Here is a 23,537-nt window from a genome sequence, read left to right as displayed (position 1 = left end):
CAAGATGCGCTTCTCGCAGGCTAGCAGACATTTGACCCTTTCAACTGCCTAGGAGAAGGCGCTGAGAATCTCCTTTATGGCTGAAGAGTCAAGGCAACAATTAAATAACCAGCAAAGATAGTTAGTAGCAACAAAGTAACAGTTGTAGGGTACAAAGCCTGGCAATTGGCCTGACAACAAGCCGTACAACTGACTTTGACTTAAATGACTTTGCCTTTGGCCTAGTTCAGAGGTTAGGTTTTTTCATCTACCAACTTCCCTTGCCCACAGAACCCTAGTACCCTAAATTCTGGTCTTCTAAGTGTCTAATTGGATTTTCCATCCCCTTGTTCACACTAAAGTGTAAAGGAATGCTAGTTCCTTAAAAGCTAATCTCGCTAGGGTAGCATATTAGCAGGACACACAATACTAAACTGGCCAGGTGTGGTGGTGCATGCCCAGAGCTCAGGAGGCAGAGGCAGGCAACCTTGAACTCCGTGAGTTCAAGTGTTTAAGATTAGCCAGGTCTGCAAAGTGAGTTCCAGGACAGCCAGAGCTACTTAATGAAGACAGAGGTCTGGGGGCAGGGTGGAGGTGGGGGGATACAAAAGCAGACTATTGAATTGAAGGAAGAGGCAGAGTCTTAGGGAAATTCTAGTTGTCTATGACAAGGTGAATGATGGGTGGCTTCAGAGTCACATTGCAGATCGGAACACAGGGAAGTGTTTTTTCATGTAGGGGCGGGGCCTCTGTGATGTCCAAGCTGGTGGAGCCTCGGCTGTCCTTGCTCCCTGCCAGAGCTGCAGCAAACATTGTAGAACAGAGCGGGGTTGCCTGTTACCACAAACTCCGTCTCTGCACATCTTAGACACTGTGTACAGTTTTACATCTTTTAGCTTGATAGAAATCTTTGTCAACTCTGGGCCCTACATGTTGGCTCTTCTACAGTCACCAGGGGACACTTGGATGTTTGAATGGTAGTCCTGTAGCTGGGATAAGAGGTGGGTGGGGTGGGGTGGGGTATAGGGGGAGAAGAGAGAGTGGACAGTGTGACTTAGAGCCTCATCAGGTGTCGCTGCTTATGTGGCCTTTCGAGAGAGGCTTTTGGTGGAGTCCTGGGGCATCCAGGGTTGCAAATGGGGATCACAGAGGCTTCTAAGACCCCCTAGCACAGGAAAGCAAGCTCTGTACTGTGACTTGTGTGTGGCCTTTATGGGCCATGACCAATGACTCAAGGCCTGGGCTGGCAGCCGCAAACCTTCATCCTAGGCAGGAATTCTAATTAAATGTGAACTCCTGGGTCTTACTTACCAGCTGCTCAGCTACAGACCCTGCCTTCTGAGGCCCTGCCCGGCTAGCCATACCCTTTAATGACACCCGCAACAAATGGGGATCCCTTGCTTTTCTCCACGGGGGCCTGTGGAAGTCTGAGCCTGCTACTGGTCCTTAGGCTTTGATCCAACTGTTAGAGAAACACTTTTGATGGTCTCATATCCCAGTAGGGATCTGTCTGTCCCTACCATTCCTTTTGCCGTCCCCCTCACAACCAATCAAGTTGTTTTTAGATGTCCAGGCATCCAGCAAACTCAGGGGTGGGAATCCCCTTCTCTAGCAACCCCCAAAGTATCACGGTAGGAATAGCAGTACCCAGCTGTCATATGTGGCAACCTTCAAGATCCCTACCTCTATAACGTGGATAGGGATAGAACACTTTCCATATAGATATGCTTGTGGTGTGGGTAGGATTCACGTGGGCAAAGAGGAAGCCCAAGGGATGACAAACAGTTGTCTTGTACATATTTAAGGGGTGGGGGTATCTGCACATTAGACATTCTTGATTCCCAATCCCAAATTCATGTTGCCCTGTTGTGTCCGACCAGCGGCTCACATGTCTGGGTTCTAGTCTGGAAAGGCATCTTGGAAACCTGGAAGAAAAGAGGGGCTAGGCGGCACGAGAGGAAGATGTAGCTAAGACAGTCATTCTGATCAAAGCTCAATTTTACTATTCCGACACTCAGTTATGAAGGAGGGAGAGGGGCCCAATTCTCCGCCAAATCATCTTGAGGTCCAGTAGCAAGGTGACCATGTGTATGGCTCCGGAACAGCAAAGCGGCAGGCTCCAGCAGTGGGCGTGGCAGAACGATTGAGCAGCAAGCTCTACCCCTGAGCAAACAGGTTACAGGCTGGGGAGGGGAGGCTACATTGCCCCAGATAACAACTCACTCCGTGCCTTTTCCATGTGCACTGTCCAGAGGGTGATACTTACTGTCTTTATTTACTTGTTTGAATGTTTTTGTGATAAGGGCTCATGTGATCAGGCTAGTCTTAAACTCACTACTTAGCCGAAGATAATTTTAGACTTCTGTTACTCCCGTTGAAATTATAGGCACCAACCACCATGCCTGGTTTATGCCGTGCTAGGGATCCAGTGTGCTGCCAACTGAGCTATAGCCTTAGCCCATCATTAGCCTCTCTAAACAATGTCCATTTGAGTCTGGTCTCAGCAGTCTGTTGATCATATGTGTGACGTGGCTGAGGATGGTCGTCATGGTAACGGTGGTAGGGATGGGGTACTCTCAAGGCCTGAAGTTCTGTCAATAAATGTGTTATGATTATTACACTGCTCCCCCCTCCCGCGCCCCCCCCCCCCGTTTTCTCTGGGGTCTCCTGTCTTTGTCACTGCCTCCCTTCGACTTAGCCCAGGCCTGGGTCCCCACTGTCCTGTTCAGTTGCAAAGCGCTCAGTGGGGTTTGGAGGCCTGGTAGGTGGGGACTGGAGAACCAAGGGTACTGCCTCCCCTTGCTTCCCTGGGGATGGAAATTGGCTCCTGCGGGTCTGCATGGGCTCAGGCCTGGCTACTGCTGGACTTATCCTGAGTGCAGAGGACACCCACACACTCCAACCGCTGGGAACACGGCTTGGCAGGGAGAAGGGCTGAGCTGGCCTTTTGTGTGACACAAATGCTCAGTGCGGCTGCCTGAGTTCTTGTCAGGCTGAAGAAAGAAAAAGACCTGCTTGCTGGCAATTCTCCCCAACAAATGCGCACTGAACCTCAGAGCCCAGGAAGCTTGGGCCCTGCTCAAGGCAGTAAGTAGGGGGCTCTTCTACCCAAGAACTGGACACTGATGAGAGAAAAAGCCTGGCAGGGAAAACAGTGCGAAAAGCTAAGAAGCTGCTTGCTCTGTGTGCAAAAATCAAAGGTCTGCTGCTAGCAAATGCTCTCGGGAAGATAGCCAGAAACCATGGAGGCGCCGGCTCTTTGCTCCTCGGCCATGGCATCCAGTAGGAAGGGAGGATAGAGGGCAGAACGAAGCGTTTCACCCCTGCAAAGACACTGCACCTTAATAGCAGCTCATCCTTTGCATGAACGCTGCCTTCCCCCCTCCCCCGCCCCCCACCACTCTGTCGCGGTCCCAGCGACCTGGGTTGATGTGACTTACTCTTAAGGTACTGTTACCACCCCATCCCTTGTCATTACCCACAATGCCCTCTTCCCTCCCCTCTTCTTGTCTAGGGCCCACACATCCTGCTAGACGTGACTTGAATCCCACGGCTTCCTTGTCGGTTTCTCCCACGCACTCTCGGAGCCCTTGTCACCTTGGAGTCCATCCCACACACATTGCCAGCACTTAATTTTCTGCGAATGTTACATGAAGAGTCAGCCTGACCTGCCAGCCTATTGTCAGTACCCGAGGAGCACAGCCTGGCTTCTCACTGGGTGAGCTTAGGTTGACAGGTCAGCGATGGATCTCTGCCAAGTGGACCCCTGAGCACTGGCTACTATGCCCACTTGTCCAGGGCCTGCCAGACACGTGGGAATCCTTGGAAGGGAAGTCTCTGATCCTGATACCTGGAGGTGAGACCACACGGGATGGAGAACTGGGGCGATGTGTGCTCCCCTCACAGAGTCTGGTCCTAACGTGTGATTGGTAGCCCTGACTTGAGTCTCTCTCAGAGGTGAGCAGACAATTGCCTCAGCATCGGGGCCGTACTTTTCTCCCACCAGCGGTTTGAGCCATGGGTTATTGCACCTATTGGGGGAATCATGTCTCTCCTGAGTCATAGCTGAAGCACTGGCAGGCATTCTGGGTTTTGAATGGTCTCTGGAGGCCCAGCTGACAAAGGATTGGTCTCCAGCCCCCGGAACCTTTAGGAAGGTAGGCTCTACTAGAAGGTGACCTAGGAAGTTAGGCCACGGTGGGTGGGTGGGTGGGGGTGTTACCCAACCCCCTTCTCGGTGCCATAAGTTAAACCTTCCTATGCTACCACACATAACCGTCATGATGCCACGTTAGGCCCAAAGTAACAGGCCAAGGGACTGTATATCAAGACTGTTGGAGCTGTTCTTTATCTCCCTCTAATGAATTGGCCATCTAGGGTTGCCTTTTCCTCTCTGAGCACACTTGCTAAGTAAGTGCCTTGTGTGCACGGTGAGAAAACCTCCACCAGAAGGAAGCCAGAAAAGGAGCCCCCAAACTCGAGCCAGACCCCACCAGACTCAGACGTTGTACTCTCTAGCTCCTAGAATTGTAAGAAAAATATATTTCTGTCGTTTAAACCTCCTGGCCTGTGGTTTTTGTTATGGTCATGTCAGGTTAACTAGTATGCCTAGATTTTATCATTCATTGAGCCAAAAAATATTCACCAGGTGCCTACTGTATGTCAGGAAATCTTCTATGTACTACAGTTCCAATAGCCATGAGGTTGGTGTGTGTGTGTGTGTTGGGTCATCCCAGCTACTCAGGAGTCTAAGAAGAGAGAATCTTGATTTTGATGCTATCTTGGCCAGATGCCCATATCAAGAGCACCAATGTCTGTGTGTATGTCTACATCGGTGTCTATGTTATGCACATGTACATGTATGTACCCAAGTGAATCTATGTGGATGCCTGTGTGTGCTTGTGTGTGTGTGCAATGTACATGTACCCATGTATATCTGTGTAGACTCCCATAAGTGCTTGTGTGTGTGTGTGTGTGTGTGCAATGTACATGTACCCATGTGTATCTGTGTAGACTCCCATAAGTACTTGTGTGTGTGTAAACTGCTGGAAGTTCTTATCTTGAGCTTATATTCTAGTTAGAGAAGACAGCGTTTAAAAAGATAACTAGGTAAAGCTATAGATGGCATCTCAACTGGGGCTAACTGCTGCAGAGAACCATGCAGCTGAGAGGCTGGGGGGTTCTAGAGAAGGGAACATAGGGCTGGCGAGATGGCTCAGCAGGTAAGAGCACCGACTGTTCTTCCAAAGGTCCTGAGTTCAAATCCCAGCAACCACATGGTGGCTCACAACCACCCATAATGAGATCTGACACCCTCTTCTGGTGCGTCTGAAGACAGCTACAGTGTACTTATGTATAATAATAAATCTTTGGCTCAGAGTGAGCAGGGGGTCCTAAAAATTCAATTCCCCAACTACATGAAGGCTCACAACTATCTCTTCAGCTACAGTGTACCCATATACATAAAAGAGAGAGAGAGAGAGAGAGACAGAGACAGAGACAGAGAGAGAGACAGAGAGAGAGGCTAGGCAAAGCCTCGTTGAGGCGGAGGCTCCTGGTGATCTTGCATGAGGTATTCAGAGAAAGAGGAGGTGAGTGAGCAGGCAAGCCACACCAACATCAGAGAGTTAAAATTTTAGCTTAAAATTATCCACTTTAGCCGGTCTTGGTGTTACATATCTTTAATCCCAGCACTCAGGACCTAGAGGCAGGTGGATTTCTCTGAGTCAGAGTTCAAGGCCAGCCTAATCTACATAGCAAGTTTTAGGGCAGCCAGGGCTACATAGAGAAACTCCTTCTCAAACAAATGAACAAACAAACAAACAACAAAAAACAAACCAAAACCAAACCAACAACAGAACAAGCTAACAAACAAATTACCTATTATCTTAAGGGGATACAAACTGAATTTAGGAATTTAGTTGAGTGTCTTGTGGCTGCTGAAAGAGTAAATGTGGAGCAACAGAAGAAACGCATCTAGATTGCTGTATGGATGGATGGTCCATGGATAAGGATGAAGCCACTTCAGGAGGCCACAGCAGTGGATGGTGGTGATTTAGAGGCCAGGCCTTTGAGGGCAGCGGAGGGAACTGGCGATATTTAGACTAGAGATAAAAAGATTTGTGTGCCTATTAGCAGGATAAGGCTTCTCTCTCAGAGCTTCTGGATTCAGAATGACAAGCAATGGGTGGTGATTCAGAGCTCACTAAGCCAGGGCTAACAATGGATAGAAGCCATACAGTAGGTAAGTTTGACAACCAGGCTTTGCTCTAGGATTACTGGGGAACGGGAAACAGGCACAGCCAAGCATGGCCTGTCAACCTTTGTCACCACGTGACCTAACATTGTCATCTACAATGTTTGTGATCAAGACTCTTACAATAGGGTTTTTAAAAATAGATAAAACATTGCTCATGCTTTAAATAGGTTGAAGGTTTCTTTGTTGGGCCATATTCACAGTCATCCATGCAGCCACAGGCTGTGGGGTAGACAGATATGAAACATGATGCTACACATTAGACTGTCAAAATCACTCAAAGACCCCCGTGTTAAAGGTACACAGGGGTCTCTAGACTGGTGGTGTTGGGATGACAGGAACTATATGTAAGGAGTAGGACTGGTAGAGTCATGCCCCCAGAAGGGTTTGTTGGTGAGACACTCATCTTTTCTCTTTTGGTTCCTGCTTGGCCATAGGCTCCCTCTATGATCGGATTCTCCCGACTCCGGCGAGGGTCCTAAAGTAATCAACATGGCTGCCCAATTATGGACTGCAGCCTCCATCACTGTAAGTCAAAACAAGCCTTTTCTCTTAATAACTTGATGTATCTCCAGCATTTGTTACAGCCATGGAAAGCTGACCCACACGCATGCCTTAGAAGACATGCCCGTGCTAGGGGAAGGAGGCAGTGGGAGGCTTTTGGTTTCTGCAGACCTCAGAGGTCAGTCAGAAAATGAACAAAACAGAACAGCTCAGCAGGAAGTTCTATGATGATCAGTCATGTCTTCTCTGCCAGTTAACCTTCCTGGGTCTGGCTCTTTCCTGTGACAAACATGAATAAAAAACAAAAACAAGCAAGCAAGCAAGCAAACAAACAAAAACCAAAAACCTTGCCTGATCCAAAAAGCAGGGGCCAGAGCAGTGAATGGCTTGAGAGTCAAAGGCCCTAAGTTCCACGAGGAAGATTGCAGCTCACACAGAAGAACCCTTACAATGCTGAGAGGCATTCCACAATGGAAGGGGCATCTCTCCAAAGCACTGGTTTCTATAGGAACAGGCAGACATCCAGCGCAAGCCTTGGAGATGAGTCCCTGGTGTCTTCTAGAGCCAAGGGTAGTATGAGACTATAACTCAGGCATCTTTATGCTCCTTAGTTTTCCGAGATGTATTCACCAGCCGCTCGTGGTCAAAAGTGACCTTCTGTTATACCTAGTATAAAAGCAGGAACATATTTCTGCTTTTCACTGAAACTGTTCCCACGTGCTTCTTGATAGGGGGAGTGGTTTGTGTTTTAAGACCTACCCTTTCATCATGGAAGTTTAACATGTCCTGTCAAAATGGTGACTATGGTAGTTTGAATAAAAATGGTCCTTATAGGCCCATAGGGAGTGGCACTATTAGGAGGTGTCACCTTGTTGGTGTAGGTGTGGTGGTGTTGGAGGAAGCATGTCTCAATCTCTTCCTGGTGCTTTTGGATCCAGATACAGGACTCTCAGCACCACGTCTGCCTGCAAACCACCATGCCTCTTACCATGATGATAAAGGACTAAACCCCTGAAGTGTAAGCCAGCCCCAGTTAGATGCTTTCCTTTATAAGAGATGCTGTGGTCATGGTGTGTCTTCAGAACAATAAAAGCCTAAGATAGAGGTTGGTACCAGGAATGGTGTATTGCTGTGATAGGCCTGACCATGCTTTTGTTTGAAGGAATGTGAACTTTGGAATTTTGAATTAGAAAAGCAGTTGACCGTTTTAGGCCAGGTTTAATGGCCCATCCTAGTAGAAACAGTGGAAGACTGTGGTGCTGAGGGTGATTTGAACTGTGGGGATCTGGTTCAAGAGGTTTCAGAGGAGAAAAATGTTAGTAAGTGGCCTAGAGAATGTTCTTCTGATGTTTTGGTGAAGGATACGACAGCTTTAGCCCTGGTTCAAAAAAAAAAAAAAAAAAAAAAAAAAACCCAAAAAAACAACAACAACAAAAAAACCAACCTTCTTGAAGCTAAATTGAAGCGTTTGGATTAATTGTATTGGCAGAGAAATCTCACAACAACCTAATACCAATTTTGTTGTGCAATTATTAGTGGTCGCGCTTGTGCAAATTTATAGTGAAAGGAGAAAGCTGAAGAAGAAGAAAAAAATACAAAATCTACAATTTTGAGGAGAAATGAGGTACCAGGAAGTGGAATGGAGCTAAAAGGAAATAAACAGATTAAAGAAAATCCCCATGTTACAACGTTACAATGTTGAATAAAGGGAGCAGTGACCTCAGGCAAGACCCTGCCCAGCTAAGCTTCCAAACTGAGAAAAGAAATTAAGCAAAAGTAAAAAGAAATTAAAGAAAAGCTTAGGGCCAAACATGGAGATGCACGCCTTTAATCCCAGCACTCTGAGGGCAGAGGCAGGCGGATCTCTGAGTTCGAGGCCAGCCTGGTCTACAGAGTGAGTTCGAGGCCAGCCTGGTCTACAGAGTGAGTTCCAGGCCAGCCTGGTCTACAGAGTGAGTTCGAGGCCAGCCTGGTCTACAGAGTGAGTTCCAGGCCAGCCTGGTCTACAGAGTGAGTTCCAGGCCAGCCTGGTCTACAGAGTGAGTTCGAGGCCAGCCTGGTCTACAGAGTGAGTTCCAGGCCAGCCTGGTCTACAGAGTGAGTTCCAGGCCAGCCTGGTCTACAGAGTGAGTTCCAGGCCAGCCTGGTCTACAGAGTGAGTTCCAGGACAGCCAAGCTCAGGCAGAAGGAAACCCTTGAAAGCAGAAAGATGGTGACAATGTAGTTGAATGAGGGTGCCATGTTCCAGTCCCAGCAAGCAGCAGGACTTGGTAGCTTCAACCATGTGGTTCTAGCTTTACAGCCAAGGACAGAGGGAAGAGTTATAGAGTCTTCCTCCATGAATGAAAGAAGCTACCAAGGCCAGGTATGTGTCAGGGGTGTCCCTGCATGGGGGGCCCAGAGAGGCCATTGTGTGAATCTCGGATGGGGAAGCCTGGATTGCCTTGGAGACCCCAAGATGTTGGAGATACCAGAGCCATGGGATACCTGCTGCGGAACTGCTAATGGGGAATGGAACCAGCCCAAGAAAAGGAAGTCAACAAAACCAAAAGGAGTTAGAGATCTGAAGAGAACATTTTGAGATCAGACATGGAGATGCAGAGCGTGGAGTTTGCCCAGCTGGTTTTCAGTGCTGCCTTGGCTCAGAATTTCCTCACTGGCCTCCCTCTCCTCCCTTTTGGAACAGCAATGTATACCCTGTGCCATTGTATGTTGGAAGTATGTGATCTGCTTTCTCATTTTGGTTTTACAGGGGGTTAGGGTTAAGAGACTGCATGAGTCTCAGAAGAGACCTTCGCCTTTGGGCTTTTAAACAAGTCTGAGACTGTTATAGGCTATGGGGACTTTTGAAGTCGGACGAAATGCATTTTGCATTATGATATGGCTACAAACCTATGGGGACCAGAGAATAGATTGTATTGGTTTGAGTAAAAAATGGCCCCCAAAGGTCCATAAGGAGTGGCATTATTAGGAGGTGTGGTCTTGTTGGAGTAGGTGTGGCCTTGTCTCAGTCTCTGCCTGCTGCCTGCCAATCTCGGGGTAGAACTCTCAGCTTCTTCTTCAGCACCGTGTCGGCCTGCATGCCACCATGCTTCTGTGGTGATGATAATGGTCTAAACCTCTGAAACTGTAAGCCAGCCCCAAGGAAATGTTTCCTTTATAAGCGTTGCCATGGCTATGGTGTCTCTTCACAGCAGTATAATCATATCTAAGGTAGCGAGTGACACAGGTAAGGCTTTACTCGCTGAATCAGAGGATACCTCCGAAGAGTGAGAGGACTTCTTGCCCCTCCTGAGCTATGCAAAGCTGGTATACCACTCTTGTGTCTCCATAAACTGCCTACTAATCTCTCTGTGGACCTTCACAGTGTGCATGCATTCTCATGGGTGCCCTTAGCCTCAGAATTCTAGTATTTCTGATCCAGGCTCTCTCTCTTTCTTTCTTTTTAAATAGAATATGTAGCTCAGTGTTTACACAAACGTCAGTCTTTCCCATACCACACTCTCAGCTTTTTCCATCTACATATGCCAACTGTTCTATTATTTACCCATAGTTCTATTTCAATCTACCCTTCTCAGAGTGCTCCATATTTGCATATCATACTACACAGACGTAAAATTGCTCTCACGTTTTATACACTGACGATTAACAGTAAACAGTATTATGTCATCGTTTGCCTATCCGCCCATGAGAAAACCACTGCCAGTGTTTTATCATGGACCAGACAGTCCTTACTTTTGAAACTTTGGGATGTACTCCAACCTCATGGCTAAGCAGAAAAAAGTCCCAAGGTAAGGTGACCTAGACTGTCTTGTTTTGCTTACGTAGTGGGAGGTTAAGACAGAGTCCTGAACTCTAGTTTCAACCTCTCAATAGCTGGAATGACGGATGTCCATCTCTGGACTAGACTCCCGGGGTGGTTTAAATGAGACCAAGCCCCATAAGCTCAGATGTTTGAATACATGGCCCCCAGTTGGTGATACTTTTGGGGTAGACTTAGGACAATGGTTCTCAACCTGGGGTCTTGCCCACTTTGGGCATGTTGATCCCTTTCATAGAGGTCACCTATGACTGTCTGAAAACTCAGATATTTACATAATGTTTCATAACCGTAGCAAAACTAGAGTTATAAAGTAGCAATGAAGAAAATTTTATGGTTGGGGCCACCACAACATGAGGAACTGGGTTAAAGGATCAAAGCCTTAGAAAGGTTAAGAAACACTGATTTAGGAGGTGTGGCCTTCCTGAAGGAAGTACATCACTGGGATGTCAAAAGTCACCCGCCATTGCTAGTTTATTCTCACTTGTGATTTAGAAATGAGCTCAGCCTGCAGCTCCAGCTGTCAGGCCTGCAACATCCCTGGCATGACAGAACCCATTCCTCTGACATCCCTGACATGACAGAACCCGTCCCTCTGGAACCATAAGCCCAAATAAACCTTTCCTTCTATCAGTTGCTTTGGTCAAAGTGTTTTAATAGCAACAATAGAAAAATAACTAGCTGGGCCTGGTAGCCCACGCCTTTAATCCCAGCACTTGGGGAGGCAGAGGCAGGCAGATTTCTGAGTTCGAGGCCAGCCTGGTCTACAAAGTGAGTTCTAGGACAGCCAGGTCTACACAGAGAAACCCTGTCTCAGAAATAAGAAAGGAAGGAAGAAAGGAAGGAAGAAAGAAAGAAAGAAAGAAAGAAAGAAAGAAAGAAAGAAAGAAAGATAGAAAGAAAGAAAGGAAGGAAGAAAGAGGGAGAGGGAGAGAGAGAGAGAGAGAGAGAGAGAGAGAGAGAGAGAGAGAGAGAGAGAGAGAGAAAGATAACAAATACAACTCTTGACTCCCAGTCAAACTCTTTATGCCTCTTGAGATGAAGTTGATAAAGATATTGGGCATCTCTATCAGCTTCCTAGGGTTATGGAGGCCACATAGCACATGGCTTTTGTTTCACAATTTGAAAAGGTACTGGTTCCAATCAGAAAATATTGACTTGGATGTAGTATCACCCTCCAGGATCTTTCCTTGCCCATCTTCTGGTATGTGCCTTCACTTGTGGCTCCGCTCAGTCTCTGTCTCTGCTTTTAGTGGTGCTTTCCATGTACGGAGTCATGGTCTTTTTATGATGATGATATCAGCCATACTGAGTTAAAGACCCATCCTACCACAGTATATGACCAGATATTAATTATATCTGCAATCATCCTTTTTCTAAAGATCCGCATTCTGAGGTATGGGGGAACTGGACCTTCAATATTTCTTTTGCATATATGTGTTTCTGTGCATAAGTGCACATGTGATGCAGTTCCCTGTGTGGTATGTGTGTATGTTTGTATGTGTGTGGTGTGTATGTTGTGTGTGTGTGTGTGTGTGTGTGTTGTAACAGTTTCCTCTGAAACATTCCATCCTGTAGGGAAGCTCCTTAAGCAGGAAAACAACACAAAATAGCTTCAGGAAGTCCCTGAAGCTGACTAGATTCACTAGGCTATTGCCTGCCAGGGTAAATAGTAAAATCTGAGAGTCCCTCTCAGAGGATTGAGAGCTCCCAGACAGGCTGAGCTGCAGAGAAGACTCTGAGGCCAGAACAGTTGCCTGGGAGGATCAGAAACTATCGGCAGAAGGGAGGTGGCATGTTGACACACATACATGGTGGCTAATCTGAGAGTTCAGGGAAGGAGTAGGGAGCAGCTAGCACAGCTTGGAAAGAGAAGACACAGTACAAGTTAAGAACAGAGTGATCTCTTCTCTCTCTCTCTCTCTCTCTCTCTCTCTCTCTCTCTCAGCTCAGTTAGGGTTGTGAAGAGACACTGTGACCATGGCAACTATTATGTAAGAAAACATTTAATTGGTGCTGGAGCTGACATCTGCATTGGTTCAGCAGGCAGCAGGAAGTGAATGCCACACTGGGTGTGGCTTGAGCATCTGAGACCTCAAAGCTTGCCTTCAGTGACACACTTCCTCCAGCAAGGCCACATCTCCTAATATCATCACTCCCTATGGACCAATTATTCAAACACATGAATCTGTGGGGGCCATTCCTAGTCAAACCACCACACTGGGTAAGAGGGGAGCTAGAGATTGGCCAGGGCCTTGTACATGCTAAGCAAATGCTGTATGTATCACAGAGTTTTTGAGACAGAGTTTTATGAAGGAGTCTAGGCTGGCTTGGGACTCACTATATAACTCAGAATGTCCCCCAACTTTTGAGCCTCCTGCGAGGTGGAATTGTAGGTCTGAAGGGAGACTTCACAGTGGGCAGGTTAATAGGACTTAGTACTTTAAAATACGGTAGAAGTTTTAAAAAATGTTTTTATGTATGTATTAATGTTTCTGGTTCAATTGAATACCAGCTACACAGTAGTCTCAATGCTAGAAGAATACAGATAGGCAAAGACACTGGTCAGGGCACACATACTTACTGAATACTGGCTGGGTCAAGAGCCTGGCCTGACACTGTGACTGAGTGGTGCCTCACACAGTGCTTAAGTCAAGGAGGGAGTGGAAGGCTCCCTCCTTGAGCCTTCAACTGTTGGAGAAGGTGAAAGTGCTCACTGAGATGAAGGTCTAATGCCTCACTAGCAAGGATGGTGTTGTAAGAGAGCAGAACTGGAGTTTTGGGAACATATGTGAGGATGTTATTCTGCCTGGGGAGTCATAAGACTTTCCAGGGGAATTTAGACTTTAGCTGACAACAGGGGGCTAAATGTCTAGGGAAATTATCCATGAAGGGTGAGGTAGATGGAGAATGAAAGAGGATCGTGTGAGGAATGAGAAGACAGACATGTGTTTTGCTTATTTGGAGGGGTCAGGAGAATGAGTCCAGGCAGGGGCGGGCTCTTCTCTTTGGGTTTTGCACATTAGAAGGTGGAGCATTGCAGACTCGCTGGTACTCTGGCTTTGACTTGCATCTAAAAATGGTATCAGCAGGCGCCTGGTAGAAGAGAGGGAGAAAGCACAGGCCTTCTGGGGCTCCCTGCTCAGTCGTTTAGGCTCTAGCAGGGGCCATACCCACCAACCCTACCTCCTCATGGGTGGCTGCATGTTCTTTGGCCCCAGACTTTTTTTTTGTCGAGATAAAAGCTTCATTCCCTTTGTAGACCAGGCTGGCCTAAAACTCACAAAGATCCGCCTGCCTTTGCCTCCCAAGTGCTGGGATCAAAGGCGCGTGCCACCACCGCCTGGCATCCCTGGGAATTTTTAACCAGTGCAAATGCCTGTTATTTCCTGTCCAGGGGTTTAACTGAAGATCGTGGTGAGTCAGTTAGTCTTTGCTGTAAGGGCAACAGTAAGATAATTATAGGACTGAAGCATGAATGTGGGGTAATATATCCTTAAAAAGATTGCCCTGGGACTCACATGCTGGAGGGGAAAAACTGACTCCTAAAAGCCATCCTCTGCCGTCCATGCATGGACCATAGTTTGCACGTATCCCCTCCCCCTTTTCACCCGCCTAAAATAAATAAATTAATTAATTAATTAAAAAAGATTATCCTAAGGCTTCTGCTTCCAATAAGGACAGACTGTGAGGTCTAACCAGACAAATGTTTCCGATAAAGATTTGGGGAAGTCACTGAAAGTACTGGAGAGCAAATGTAATAGATAGACCATGGAGAGATGTCCTCAGGGGCTGGGAGCTGCACGAAGTGAGTTTTCTCTTTTGTGGCCTCTTTTGTGGTACCAGGTACCAGTGATGTGATGCTGGAGGTGACAAGGGGACTGATGGAAATTAGGAATGGGGAAGTTGAAGCCAGTTATCTTATGGCGGCCGGATACAGTGGAGGATCCCAAGGGAAACTATCCAGAGAGCACGTCCCTCATGCAGAATACACTTAACCTCTCAGAGGATATGTCATCAAAGGGGACCAATTACCTCTTGAGAGAGAGCACATCCCTGATGGGGAGCACATTTACCTTTCAGTAGGGAGCACATCCCCAAAGGAGAGCACTTACCTCCCAGTAGGGAGCACATCACCAAAGGAGAGCACTTACCTCCCAGTAGGGAGCATATCACCAATGGGGAGCACACTTCTCAGTAGGGAGTACATCCCTGATCAGGGAGCACACTTACCTCTCAGTAGGGAGCACATCCCCAAAGGAGAGCACTTACCTCCCAGTAGGGAGCAGATCACCAATGGGGAGCACACTTCTCAGTAGGGAGCACATCCCTGATCAGGGAGCACACTTACCTCTCAGTAGGGAGCACATCCCCAGTGGGGAGCAAGCTGACCTCTCAGCAGCTCCTGAACCACACGTGTGCCAGACAGTGTTTCAGCTTAAGAGAAAGCACTCGGACTGCCATGTGAGAGACCAAGCTGTCATGGTCATTCAGAGAAAAGCAATGGAACCAGGACTTGTCACAATTCAGCATTTTCTTTTTTTTAAATATTATTTATTTATTTTATGTATATGAGTACACTGTAGCTGTACAGATGGTTGTAAGCCATCATGTGGTTGCTGGGAAATGAACTCAGGACCTCTGGTTGCTCTGGCCCCACTCACTCCAAAGATTTATTTATTATTATATGTAAGTTCAATGTAGCTGTCTTCAGACACTTCGGAAGATCTCATTACAGATGGTTGTGAGCCACCATGTAGTTGTTTGGATTTGAACTCAGGACCTTTGGAAGAGCAGTCAGTGCTCTTATCCACTGAGCCATCTCACCAGCCCACAATTTAACATTTTCAATGGTTAAGCTCTACTGCAAATTTACCTGGAATTTAAGGATTCATGAGAAAAAGAAAAAACAACTGAAAATGACCCAAAGATGATCAGATACTTGAAAAAAAAAATTATTACATGATAGATCTGACCATCGTCAGTGAAGTAAAATAATAATAATAAGCCACACTCCAACTTAAAAAGATTAAGAAATCTAAGCTGAGAAATATATATATATATGTATATATATATGTATGTATGTATAATAAGTATACATATATATGTATAGCATATATATGATTGGTTGAGAGTTTTTGTTGTTTGCTTTTTGTTTTGTGTTTTTCAAGACAGGGTTTCTCTTTGTGTAGCCCTTGGCTGTTCTGGAACTTGCTCTGAAGCACAGGTTGGCCTCGAACTCACAGAGTTCCACCTGCCACTGCCTTCCAAATGCTGGCATTAAAGGTGTGTGCTACCACACCCAGTGTTGAGTCGCTATTTTAGAATAGAAAAACTACAGTGTGAGAAACAACATTTTGTTGTGGATCCCCCTGGTGCTGTTTGTATTTTGATGCTAATTCTGCTTCCTCAAGAGGGGCTGCCCCAACAAGAGTGGGCACTGTACCTGTGAACCTTTTCAATTTAACTGGTCAAATAAAGGCTAGAGCCTAAGATTAGGCAATGGAAGGGAAAGATGGGGCTGGAAGTTTCAGAGAGGGAGAGAGGGGAAGGAGGAGAGAGATGACAAGATAGAGGAAGAGGAAGTAGAAGGAAAATGGAGCAGAACCACTGACCTGGAGGAGCCACAAGTAGCAAGGGATCTCATAGCTGGGGAATAGAGTGGGGTGGTGGTCTATCTGCCCAATCTAGGCGTGCAGCTTATAAATATTATAACTGAGTTGTGTGTTCTTTCCCTGGCCATAGGGGTTGGAGATTTACCGCAACAACATTTGGTTGGCTGGACTCAACAACCGGTAGAAATAACAGAACTTGAAGGAAAAAAAAAAGGGATTAATGCAGGTAACTTCCATGTGGGGTCGCTCTGCTGCTGTGACACATGACTGAGGAAGCAGCTTGATAGGAGGACAGACATGTCCTGTCTTGTGGCTTTAGGACTTTTAGTCCACAGTGTCTTGGTGCCACTGCCTTGGGCAGAAGTGTGTCATCTCACAAGATGCAGAGAGCGAGCAAGGTTGGGGATGTGATGTACCTTCCAGGGTGTGCCCCTAGGGACATACTTTCTTCAGCACTTCATTATATGGGTCACTCAAGCTCCCAATGGTTCACTCAGTTATGAACCCATCAGGGAATTCATCCACACAGAGCCCTTGCGATCAAGCACCTCCCCAAAGTTCCACCTTGCGACATCACCCCCTGCAGCTCAGATCCAAACTGTAATACAGTGGAAGGTCACGGAGGAATTGTGTGTCAGGTAGCCAAGGGAAATGACACGTTCAGTGTGAGGGGACAAAAGCTCAGGGCTGATTTTTGTCACCAACCACAGAGACTAGAGAAATGAGATGGCTTTGAAAACAGACATCATACAAACAAAAATGCTAATGTAGCATTCTGTATCTGATAAGAATATTTTTTTAGAGTCAGGACATTTTTGGGTAAAAGAAAATTTCTTGACAGTAGACCTAGCCTTATAGAAAAGAAAATATGATTGTACACACACATACACACACACATACACACATACACGGGCACATAGCATAGTTATGGATAAATGCAAAGCTTCTATAACCAGTGTCTACTTAAAGCATACTATAGAAGGATATCGAGGCTGGGATGTAGCTCTGTTGGGAGAGTGCTTGGCATAGAGCCTTGGGTATAACCCTATGGAGCCTTGAGTTTCACTCCAGCCCTGGGGATAATTAGGTGTGATGGGACAGGTCTGTAATCCAGCATTGAGATGAAGACAGGAGGATCCAAAAATCAAGGTCATTCTAGATTATATACTACATGGTTGCAGGTTTGAGGTCAGCCTTGGCTACATAAGACTGTTTCAAAAAAAATAAAATAAACAAAAAAGTAAAGATATATAGTGTATTATTTTTTTCAGAACAGCCACGAATAATAATAATATATAGATGCATAAAAATCCAATATTTGTAAACCATTTCGCTCATAAAAGCTTAATATCCAAAATATATAAGGAAGTCAACTTGACAACAGGAAAACAACCCAATTAAAAAATCGGAGCTGGCTCTGGTATGTCAGGCCTGTAATCCCAGTTATTATGAGGCTTAAAGCAGGAGAATCCCAAGTTCAAGGCCTGCCTGAGCTACGCAGTGAGTTAAAGACCAGTCTAAGTAACTTAATATGCCTCAAAAAAATAAAAATGCAACAGTGCTGGGGGCTTGGGGGTTGGGGTGGGGGAGGCAAAGGTCAGAGCATTAAGAGTTCAAGGCCAGTCAGGTCTACACAGCAAGACCCTGCCTGAAAGAACAGAAAACAATCAAACAAACAAATCAGATCCACTACAATTAAACACACACACACACACACACACACACACACACACACACACACACACACACACACAAAACCCAAGTGTTGGTGAGGCAGAAACATAACTTCATTCACTTTGGGAAAGTCTGGGGGTTCTACAGAGGGACACATATGTAGATCCCCTTCTGGCATTCACCCACAATGATAGTAAAAATTGACGTCAATGTACGCAATGTTCGTGAGAGCCGTTTTCAAAACATCTCAAAACTAGGAAGAGCCCACTGTGAGAGTAGGAACTGCCAAGCTGATAGACAGGCAGGCATATCCTGGTGCTGCTCAGCGAGTCAAAGGCAGAATGGGGGACAGGCTAGGAGATGGAAGAAGTCAAAATCCTGTGCTGCCTGTTTTCATTTATGTAAACTCTTAAGAGAAGTGACAGAAAATGGTGTCTGCTTAGGGTGTGGTGGGTTGTACGAGGTGAGTATATGTCTGCATGTAGTGTGTATATGTGGTGTGTTGGGAGGAGGTATGTGTATGGTGTGTGTGTGTGTGTGTGTGTGTGTGTGTGTGTGGTGTAGTGTGGTGTGGTGTGTGTATGCATAGGTGTGTGTGTGGTGTAGTGTGGTGTATGTGTGTGTGTGTATGTATGTATGTATGTATGTATGTATGTATGCATGTATGGTGTAGTATGGTTTATGTTCCTGTGCTTGTCTGTGGTATGTATGTGGGAAAGGATGTTGTGTGTGTGTGTGTGTATGTGTGCATGTGTCTTCTGTATCTGGTGTTTGGTGTGTGTATGTTCATGTCCTTGTCTGTGGTATGTGTGTAGTGTGTGTGTGTGTGTGGGGGGGGGGGTTATGGGGATGTGGGGTGTGTGTGTATGTGTGGTGTAAAGGGTGTGTGTTTGGTGTGTGGTAGGGTTGGTGTCTATAGTGGCCCTTGTATGAAAAAGTCTTATGGTAATGAGGAAATGTCTTCATGTGGACATGTTTACAGGAGTCTATATGTTAATAAAAATCTCATCGAATACCACATTAAAATGGATGAATCTGTGGCTGTAAGCTATACTTAGTTGCAGTGTGTTACACAGATGGGCAGCGAGCATGGATGATATACCAGAGGACTAGGCAGAGTCTCCCCTCGCTCTCTGTGCTTCATACAGTGTTTGCTTTCTCATTGCACTGCAGCTGGAGAGAACTACAAAACTGAACTGGAGAACCTGGTCTATTTCCAAGGACCTATAACACAAAGGGCCAAATCCCCGACGTTGCTGTCACCATCTCTGTCTCTTGGCTGGGTCCCAAGCATGTTATTAGGTTAACTGCGATCTTGTCCACAGAGCAATCCCAGTTCCATGGAGACAAATAGCCACTAAGCCCAGGAGGCTAAGCAGCTTATCCGTTGCAACTTTATTTCCTTAGGTCTCTGTTTTGTAAGTGAAGAGCTGAGCCACACTGTCCCGGTACCTTCTGAACTCTGAGTCTACACTGTCCCGGCACCTTCTGAACTCTGAGTCGGCAGTTTGAGACACAATGCAGATTTGATTTATGTTTCTATTTATGTTTACCTATGCATGCTTTTTGGCAGATATTTCCTGTTTCTTCCTCAGTGCCTGATTGCCTTTCAAGGGCCCACAAAAGTGCTTTCCTGCTGCGTGAAGCCCTTCCCATTGACCTGGGCAGTCTAGATTGGATAATGCAATACTTATAGCAGTCTACTGTAGAGTGTTTTGGCTGGTATTTTATAATGTTGATCGTCTCAACTGGAGTCTCTTTTTGTTTGTTTGAAACAAGGTCTCACTGCGTAGCCCTGGCTGTCCTGGAACTCACTCTGTAGACCAGGCTGGTTTCAGACTCAGAGATCTGCCTGCCCCTGCCTTCAGAGTGCTGGGATTAAAGGTGTGCACTTCTGTGTCTGATAAATCTTGTTATCAGAGCCTTGATATTATCAACATCCCTGCCTCAACACACATACACACTGATTTGGGTAGAGTGGCTCTAAAGGGCTCATGGTTGGAAGCTTTGCCTTTAGTACAATCAACCTTTAAGAGGTGGGCCCTGCTAGGAGGCAATGAGATCACTAGGGGTGTGGCCTCAGAAAAGATCTCTGAGGGTCTCTCTCAAAGAGCCCCAGTACCATCAATGGGATTGAGTTGCTACAAAAGAGCAAACCTGAACTCCAATCTCTGGCTTCCTGTGTCACCACATGACCCCTCTCTTTAGCTCATGCTCCCACCATTACGCCATCACTTGTAATATATTCAGAAGGCCCTTATCAAGCTATCAGACTTCTGAAACTGGGAGCTAACTTCTTTTCTCTATAATCTATTTAGTTTCTGGCATTTTGTTACAGCAACGGATTCATTCATATCCTCCCCCGCCCCCCACCCCGTGAGTTTTAAGCATTTAAGCACTAACTCCATACTCAATCTAGTCTTGTTAGATTCATCTTATTTAGTCTACTGTTATAGTTTGCTTCTCCTTTAGTTCTAGTTAATGTTCACTTTCTGTGTTTAATACCATGGGTATTCTTGTGTGGCGATAACACACTGGCTCCCGGTTCTCACAAACCAGAGTGTGCAAAAGTTATCTCTGGAAGCCCTCAAACCACCAACTGTTCTTCATTTAGTAGAAGTTGACAGAGCTTATGTTCAGAATCCTTCCTCCAAACAGCTGTGGTAAGGCCCAGTGCAGAGCTCCAAGCGAGAGTGCATCTTTCCCTTACGCTCTTGCATGTTTGTTGGCCCTATAGCATGCTTTATTTTAGGCACAGACTGATTTCTACTTGGCCGTGAGCACATGGATCCCATACACATGTAGATCAAGGCTGCTGCTTCTTCCAAAGTTTAATAGAAATGAAGCCAGTGTGCCACATGGGTGGTCTTAGAAGTCAGCTAGTCCTATGTGGAGTCCTGGGTCTGTCAACTGGGTGATCTTGCTTTAATTGCAGAATATCTCTGTTTTAAGCAAGGTTTGTAAGGCAAATGAAGGAGCTCCAATATGCACAGTGCTTAGGACAGTGTCTGCGGTAGGATTAATAGCTCAACAAACGGTACTTGTTAAGCTCTTCCCGTTGTGTTCAAACTATGGGGTATGAAGCTAAACTGCTCTTTTTCAGCCAAGAGGCTCAGGCTGGATGAGCAGAAGAGAGGTGGCTGGCTCCATCCTTTGATCCTCCTGGGACACACTGGGATTCCCATCCCTGCTGGGAAGTGCTGCCCCGCCTGGGGTTGTGGTGTTCTGTGGTATCCTGGATGAGTCTGTGCAGGTTTCAAAGACAGTGGGGGTCCTTTTGAAGGGAGTATTTGCAGCTCATTAGCTTTGGGGCAGAGACCGCCAACCAAATCTAATCTGGGTCTCCAAAGACCTCTGCATAGGGTCGGTGAAGATAAGCTTGCTAGCCTTTCTCTGTAGACTAGGGCTCCTGGTAAAGAGAGGCTGATAGACCCCACCTGCAGGAAGGACTAAGGGTGTGAAGACGAAGCCTCCTACACTAAGGCAGAACGACCCAGCTTAACCCGCCTATCCGAGAGATGAGTATGTCAAAACGGGGGGGGGGGGGGGGGAATACCATTTGATGGTGATTGCTCTGATAACAAGAGAGATGCACACCAAAGCCTCCCACCAGGCTAACCACACACCAGCTGTGCTGTGGGTTTGATCGTGTGAAGGGGCGGGGCTTCTTGTTTTCCCCAGAAACCTCAGGATGTCCCACCCTTCAGAGAGAATTCCACAACTGAGGGGTCAGGACACCTGCCTAGGATGTCCAGCAAGGAATATTTCCAGGCCAATCCGCTTGTTATGAGCGCCCTCACGCCGACCTTAGGAGCTCCTGATTGCTGACAGTAGCTTCCTTACCCTTTCTCCAAACTTGGGGGATGAGAATTCCCTCAGCCTCCCTCCCCCACGAGCTAGGGTTTCTCCTTGTAGCCCTGGCTGTTCTGGAACTTGCTTTCTAGATTAGGCTGGCCTCGAACTCAAGAGATCTGCTTGCCTCTGCCTCCTGAGTTGTTGGGGCTAAAGGCATGTATCACCACTTCCAGACTTGAAGATAAAAGCTTTTAAAGAAAATATATTTATTTATTATTAACATTAAGTGTGTATGTGTGTGTGTGCGTGCGTGTGTGTGTGCACTCGTGTTTATGCACACACACATAACTGTTCATGGAGGCCAGAGGCATTGTACTCCCCCTGGAACTAGAGTTACAACTCAGCTCATCTGGAGGAGCAGTGTGATCTTAGCTGCTGACCTATCTCTACAGCCCTCAACATAGAAAGATGTTTGTTTTGTTTTGTTTTGTTTTGTTCTGTTCTGTTCTGTTCTGTTCTGTTCTGTTCTGTTCTGTTCTGTTCTGTTCTGCTCTGCTCTGCTCTGCTCTGCTCTGCTCTGCTCTGCTCTGTTCTGTTCTGTTCTGTTTTGTTTTGTTTTGTTTTGTTTCTGAGATGGGGTTTCTCCCTCCGTGTAGCCCTGGCAGTCCTGGAACTTGCTTTGTAGATCAGGCTGGCCACTACCCAGTTGTTTATTTGGATGGAGTCCAGGATGACCCTCGAGGGTGGAAGCCTACAGCAAAGCTACCTATAAAGTTTCCACAGAGGATCATGACAAGAATGCGTGGACCTTGTAAGCCTTTATCTTAGAGGACACTTGTCCTGGAGAGGTTAGCCCCCTTAATCCTGCTATGGGGAATGTAGGTAGTTCTAGGACTGCAAATAGGGTTTTAAATTTGTCTTTAAATGTAAATGGTTGTAAAGAAGCCTGTTCCTAACGGCATATTTTGCTAGCACAAACACAAGACGGGTAAGGTGCTTGGTTTGAGTAGCATTGCTATGTAGGAGCCAAAGGGGGGCCCAATAGAAACTTAGGCCATTTCCCCCAGCCCACAACCTTCTGAACTTTTAGGCCAGGTTTCCTTATGTAGTCTAGGATGGTTGGAACTTGTATGATCTTCCTCCCTCCACCTTTAGAGTGTTGCTCTCCCAGACCAGAGCCACCCAAACTGGGGCAGCCCTCCTTTTTTGGACTTCACTGCTAGATAGATGGAGTTAGCCCTGTGGATGCTGGATATGGAGTTCTGGCCAGTTCTATCCTCAGCGAGGATACATTCTGATGAACTTTAAAGACAGACCTCTGTCCAATTATCCTAGGTGTCCCCAGACAGGAACACCCTGACATTCTGAGTAGCGGAGGGAAGGAAGGTAGCTTGGGAGGGTAGTGGAGGTTATTTGTATTCTGTACTACTACTGGGCATGGTAGCAGCAGCAGCATGGGGTGGACCTGAGCCAGACAGTGAAATGGGCTGGAGAGTGAGGGCTGAGGAGATGGATGGAAAGCCAAAGAGTGGTCTTCTAGTTTTTGTTGTTGTTTCTTTTTTTTTTTTTTTTTTTTGGTTGGGGTGGGGGGGTTGCTCCTAAACTCACTTCCTTACATTTTAGATGGAAGCAAGTGCACAGATAAGGGAAAATACAGAAAATTTCCCGCACATGAAAACGGGCCCTTAATTCCCTTTGCTCTCCCCTGCAGCCAGGAATCAAAAAAAAAAAAAAAATTTTTTTTTTTTCTTTTAAGAACAAGCATCCTTGTACATTTGTTCCAGTCTGAGCCCACGTGTTCCTCCCATATCCTGGTCCTTTTTCTGAGAATGATTTGGTGGTCGTGGTGTTGGGAGGGGGAGTCGCGGAGGGGAGCGGGCTTGGTCTATCCTTT

At 46.4% G+C, this 23,537-nt stretch overlaps 1 long non-coding RNA gene across 1 annotated transcript in view; it reads left to right on the top strand.

Annotated features, from left to right (window-relative positions):
* Nucleotides 1-2,807: 2,807 nt before the first annotated feature.
* Gm39146 overlaps nt 2,808-23,537 on the top strand; it is a 36,003-nt gene continuing 15,273 nt past the window's right edge. Inside the window, exons 1-3 of the long non-coding RNA XR_870260.2 lie at nt 2,808-3,066; nt 3,494-3,936; nt 6,673-6,763. This is a non-coding gene — a long non-coding RNA (predicted gene, 39146). The remainder of the gene's footprint in view (nt 3,067-3,493; nt 3,937-6,672; nt 6,764-23,537) is intronic.

Source organism: Mus musculus, chromosome 8 (assembly GCF_000001635.26).
Source record: "Mus musculus strain C57BL/6J chromosome 8, GRCm38.p6 C57BL/6J".
NCBI classification, from domain to species: domain Eukaryota; kingdom Metazoa; phylum Chordata; class Mammalia; order Rodentia; family Muridae; genus Mus; species Mus musculus.
This window is presented reverse-complemented; position numbering and strand designations above follow the sequence as displayed.